This window comes from Colius striatus, chromosome 8 (genome assembly GCF_028858725.1).
Source record: "Colius striatus isolate bColStr4 chromosome 8, bColStr4.1.hap1, whole genome shotgun sequence".
Classification (NCBI taxonomy): Eukaryota; Metazoa; Chordata; class Aves; order Coliiformes; family Coliidae; genus Colius; species Colius striatus.
In genome coordinates this window covers 21,065,337-21,071,342 of record NC_084766.1, presented here as the reverse complement: position 1 = coordinate 21,071,342, position 6,006 = coordinate 21,065,337, and positions in this window count along the sequence as shown.

The window sequence follows — 6,006 nt, the reverse complement described above, 5'->3', positions numbered from 1 at the left end:
TTCACTTCAGTAGGTAATTTATTGTCTATTTGAAAGCTCTTCTAACTTTTTGTGGTTTTTTAACTTTGTGAGGTCAGTAAAGAAAAATTAAATGTAAGACTTTATAATATTTGGAGACATCTGGGCTTTACAAACTGATTTTGGTCATAACTTCTGCTTAAAATGATTTAAAGCTTTGCCTTGTTTAAGAATGAAGATAATTTACTGTTTGTATTTCTGGCTTTTTACCCCACTGCTACAACTCATCCAAGTACATAATTCTACTTCTCCTGACTGGTAACAAAGCTCTTTCCTCAGTGAAGCAGAGTAAAATGTTATAAAAATATTTGTATTTAAAACTTAATAATAGATGCATTAATTATATTAGTATATTAGCAGTAATCTACTAATATAAAATGCACTGATTACACAATTTGTTATTAAAAATATCATAAAATAATAAGCTTGAAGTAACTCAAAAGAACAAAATGCTTTTTCTGGACCAAGTTTGCACTGGACACCACGTTTCAGATGAAGCACAGGGTATATTAGCAAACAAAGACTGTTTCAGAGCTCGATCTGCTTTTTCAGATATTGGAATATCAACGAGGAGACATTTTTGATATCAAATTTCCTCAGCAGCAAATCACACTTTAGGCTAACTTCTATGCCTACTTATTCAAGTATGAAACCAAGATGACTTAAATGAATTCAGTGATGTTAATTTGGACTAAAGGAAAAGTTTTTGCCAGTTCAAAGCATACAATAGATACACAAGACCTGGATAGATGTGCTGAGCTATGTGTACTGAAACAAGCTTAAGCTATGTTAGATGGATTTGTGTACTAGAATATGTACAGTAGGATGTGTATTTTGGCCTCACCTTTAGAGAAAGATCATAGTAATAGGTAAGCTATATCCCAGCTTCAAAATAGTTTTCTAAAGAAGTTTCAAGTTGATTTGGAACGATTTGATTTCTTTCAAGTATTGCAAAAGTACTTTCAAGTATTCCAAAGCAAAGAAGCACAAGAAGAGATTTTGACCCAGAATATCCACAAGCTCTATAGTATGGAGTAGAGCTTGTGTTAATTCAAGGATATTTTCCATATTCAACATGAAATTAACAATTTTTGTGACTTGGTTACCTATTAGAGTAGCATTTTTTGAGCGATGAGTTTTCATAGGTCTTCTGTAATTTTTTTTCCATATGTAAGGATATAAAGGAGAATATACAGATAAAGGCACCTGTGTCTCCAAGTGTGATTATAAAATGCTGAAGTTAATTTCAGGATTCTGGGGAGATGTTCCAGCCATTTTTGTTCTACAGGAAAATCCAAGAGGTTGTGTTTCTTTTTTTTTAAATGAAATATATATCTCATGGCTCAGAAATTAACATTTGCTCAACTGTCACTAAAGGCAATTGCTTTCCTCAGGGAAAACATTCTGCAGGACTCCACCTTTCCTCTACCATCTGTTTCAGGTAATGAGAGCTCAGGAAGAAAGAAGAGTTGTTCTGAGCTGTTTCTCAGTCCTTGAAATTTTTGGAGATAAACAGACACTTTTCATCTCTGGATATGTTTGGAAAGAAAAGAAAAACAAAAGTAAAAATGAAGTTTTTCTGTACAGCAAAAACAAAACAGAGCTATGTGGCAAGTAGAAGCTGTTGTTAGATGGAGATGAGGGAAAAAATAAAGAAGTTGAAAAGTTTAGAAGAATGTCCTGTTACCTTAGCACATGGGTAACACGGCACTGAGAATAGAAGAAAGCTTTCAGACAGAATTCTAACTGGAAGAGGCTTAGACAAGAAGCATAAGAAAACAGTTGCTTGGATTCAAGAACAGGATTTTTTATTTTCAATAAAATAAATCAAAATATCTGTCTCTAGCAGTAGGTTTCTTTTAATAGTTTGAAAATCCGCTATTCGTTTAACAAAGACGTAACATATGAATGGGTGAATGAGAAATCTACATCATCATGTGTTCAGCCTGGTATGTGCTAGTTCCAAAGCCTAGAAGAGATCGTACTCTTGGTCTATGGGTGTTTTCACACTTTTCTAGGTGAAAGCCTGGGGAGTAAATTGTAATGATGGGATTGTGAAAAAAAAAATGGCAATAAAATGCTCCTGGAACAACTCAGAGCATAGGGAAGCCAGCACAACATTAACTGAATGAAGACAGAGAAAGGCAAGATGGCAAGCAAGACATTAAAGCAGTTCCAAGTTTCAGACTTGTGATTGGATCATCACTTTTGGGAAAACATGCAAAAATGTGGAGGCAACAAGTCTACATATTCAGGATTTTTTAGGATAAATAGGCAAACATTTCTAGAATGTGATTGTACAATTGCAACGAAAAGACTGTTGCAAGGTCATTCCTGAAACGGGAGCTGGGGTCTGCAGGTCAGCACTGCTCTGGATTTAACAAAAGCCTATTTTTTTTTTTAGAAAAATTTAATAGCAGTATGAAGTGAATCTTGACTTTAGTTAAAACTTGTTGAGGTGGAAAAGCAATGAAATCTCACCCTTTTTTTTTTAAGAAATAGTGCATGTTGACTAAATCCACAAACTGTAGTCTCAAAAGGATGTGGACAACGATGACAGCTAACTCTGTAACCCTGCTACTGGGAGGTTGGGAAGATTTCAGCTATCTCATCCTTAAGTCACATTCTGAGATGTGAGAAATCCCATGTTAGCTACAGAGTGTGAAAAACTTGAAATGTTGCACAGTCTCAGTTTTTCTATGAAGGTAGCTGTCACTTCATGTAATGTTCAAGTGTTTGACAGTAAAGGATGGAGTTGTTCCTTAGGAGCACAGGGCAGCACAGTCTGGAAAACGAGAAAGCATCGAAAAACCTGTCCTAGACAATAGGATTGCCCATTAACTATAGTGCAGAACTGGCCTTAACCCAGCTGGATTTTGTGTCTCAGGAAAATTAGTGCAACACTTCCAATTAGAAAGCTTAGTCATATTACTATATATACTAGACTTACTACCAACCTATAGTTCTGAAATTGGTTTCTAGCCACTGTGTGATTTTTGTATGGTGATGGTGGCAGAAAAATGGGACCAAATTTCACTTTCATTTCTAGACTGTCAAGTGTTTTAAATAGTTGTGCTCAGTTCATGCACAAGTTGCACTTCCGTTAGCTTTCCAAGATCTCACAAGGCTGTTTAGCCTTTTTGCTTCCTCTGTAGCTCTGAAGTGGGAATTTATTCAGGGAGAGAAGGAGACACGACTCATTTTTAGGTTAGGGCTTTTTTTCCTTTTCTGGTTGGCATTTCTGGGGAAATGTAGCCAGGCATACTGGCTCAGGGGATGAGCACTCAGCTGTACCATTCCTAAACACTGGGGAAAAAAAAGGTGATACTGGGAAAGGCTCAGGCAGCAATTTCAAAGTGATTAACATAGCCTGTGCTAGGAGCTGAGGGAATCAGGAAGCAGCTGTGCAGCTGCTGACAGCAGCTAGACCACCTCTTAATCCAGCACAAGCAGCCACTCAGTCACAACTTTCAGCTGCAATCTGAGATCTTTCAATTGCTTCCAGAATACCTAGACATCAACACAGGGAGATGCCAATCAGACTTTCTTTACTTTATATGTCTCTTTTTTCACCTCTAAAGTTTATGTAAAGATTCTTGAGAGCAGCCACTGATTGAGGCAGTTGCCTAAAAGGAGTTTTTACCACAGCTGTGCCAGCGATCCTTCCCTGAGCCCACCAGACAATATCGCAAATACATTTTACAGAAGACAAACATATCTGTGGCAAAAATAAAACCCAAAGAGCGAAGCTCTGGAAGGGGCACAAAAAAAATCTCCCTCCTACATGGTAATACCCTATCTATGATTTATCCATAAAAGCAACACTAGCTTTCTGTGGATCTCAGGTGAGGGAGTCCTGGATAAGCTTCCTTTAATTAAAATAGTCTCTCTATAGCATGCCTCATGTCAATCATATAGCAGATAATGTCTAGGATGTACTTTGCCAGGAAGCCCCTTGCATCCTCGTCAGTTGCACCATATTTGTGTCATTTTTCCTCCACAAACAGAGCATAAGGCAGTTTACTGTAAGGGCTCTAGGTGAATAGACTTAGACTGAACAATTCTCCTCAGTGTAAGCCATACCTCTGGAGCAGAATCTGAGATAATGTTTTTGTGAAAAGCTTTGTTTGACTAGTTTTGCAGCATTCCCTGCCCACCTTGCACCCTCATATCTGTTTCTCTTGAGTTAATTATCCAGAGACAAATCATTAACTGTTTCTCAGTGGTTCTCAAGTGTCCCATATGACCGTATTTCTTCATAGCCATTCCTGATGACAACTGCCATTGTAAATATACTTGTAGCCTACTGTAAACCAGTTTCCCATTTTGCAGTAGCAGTTTATCTGCAGTAGAACCAGGCAATAACAACATATAGCAATGCCCAAGGTTTTGGTGTTGTATCAATACATTGTGAGAACTACTCCTCTTGCTCACTTAGTACTGCTTTCTTGAGGGAGATCTGCTTTGGTAGAAGCCTCATTCCTAACATTTTTCTCTCACTTCCCACAGTCTAACAGACTGTAAGTTTAATATTGTAGCACAATATTAGCCTTTACCAAACTCCTCTGTTTAGCAAGAATCTTACTGAGTAATAACAGAAATAGCAGAGTTGTAAAAAGTGAATTTATAAGAGTATGTCATTATTACGTCTGTTGCTTCACACTTTGGTTTCATGAGAAGCAGTGGTTTTCATGTGCCATTCATACTAACTAGCACCACCTGCAGAAAGATATGTCAGACAGTGTGAAATCTACTACAATGAGACATGAAGAAGGAATTATTTATGAAATTAATACTACAAATTATGGAGAGAGAATCTATTCACTCCCTCCCCCATGCTTTATAGCAGGAAAATGGATTTCCAGGCAGTCCCTACTTCAAACACTGGGGTCAGTGCAGCATCATTAGAAGAACATTATTGAGATTAGTTTTGGGATCATTGACCAGCGTGCTGTAGGTGCAGATCTGCAAGGTGAATTGAAGCAACAGCATTTGTTCTGTTGCTTTCACTAGCTATCAATTTACGCAAGAGTAGAGAAGGGACAATACTCAGAGACGTGAGGAGTAGCCTTAACATGCAAAATTATTAATATCATGGAAGAGATGACACTCACTCCTCACAAGGGGTGAGGAGTTAGGAATGGTGAGAACAGGATTTTTTTATTTTATTTTAAGAGGAAGGCTCATGCAAATAAATAAATAAAGAGCCAGAGAAAGGCTGCATGAGAAGGCCAATCTTTTCAACTTGCAAGAGCTACGAATTAATATCCCTCTTCACTGATTTTAATCTCTTAAGTAGTTATTGCCTCTAAAAAGTGGGTTCAACCTGAGTCTGAAGTGAATTAATACTTTCTGTACTCGCTTTCCAAGCATTTTGCCAAATATCCCACCATTCCTCACAGCTGCTGCTCTGGCACCCCTTTCAGCTGCCTGGCTGCGCTATCAAACCCCGTCTCATGCAGTAATAGTTCCAGTGGGGCAGAATAGCTTTTACTTACTAAAACCTGAAAGATGCTTATGATTCCTGGATTAACTTTTCTCTGCTGCAAGCAAAAAAACCCCACAGACCACTAAGATATTGTGTTTTCTTAAAGATATTAGTGTATGGTTACTGTGTGGAATAATATTTATATGATTTGTAATGGGACTTTACTGATTGAAATTGTTACTTGTCATGTGTGATCTTTCATGTAGAACTAGTTAAGTTCCTTTAGCAAAAAAAATGTATACAGATATGTCAAAGTTTCCAGAAGAGACCAATGCTCTTTTATAAACCAACATACCAGACTGAATAAATATTTTTATTTTAGTTTTCTATCTACTCAGACAAAACCAACAATATTTCATCAATTCGGTAGCTGTGTGGTCTTGTGAGTTCGAGAAAATAGTGTTTACGGTATACTTATTTTTACTTTCTGTGACACAAGAAAAAGCAAGCTACTACAGTACACTTAGTTCAGCCCTTCTGGAGAATCTGTGTTTTCAAGC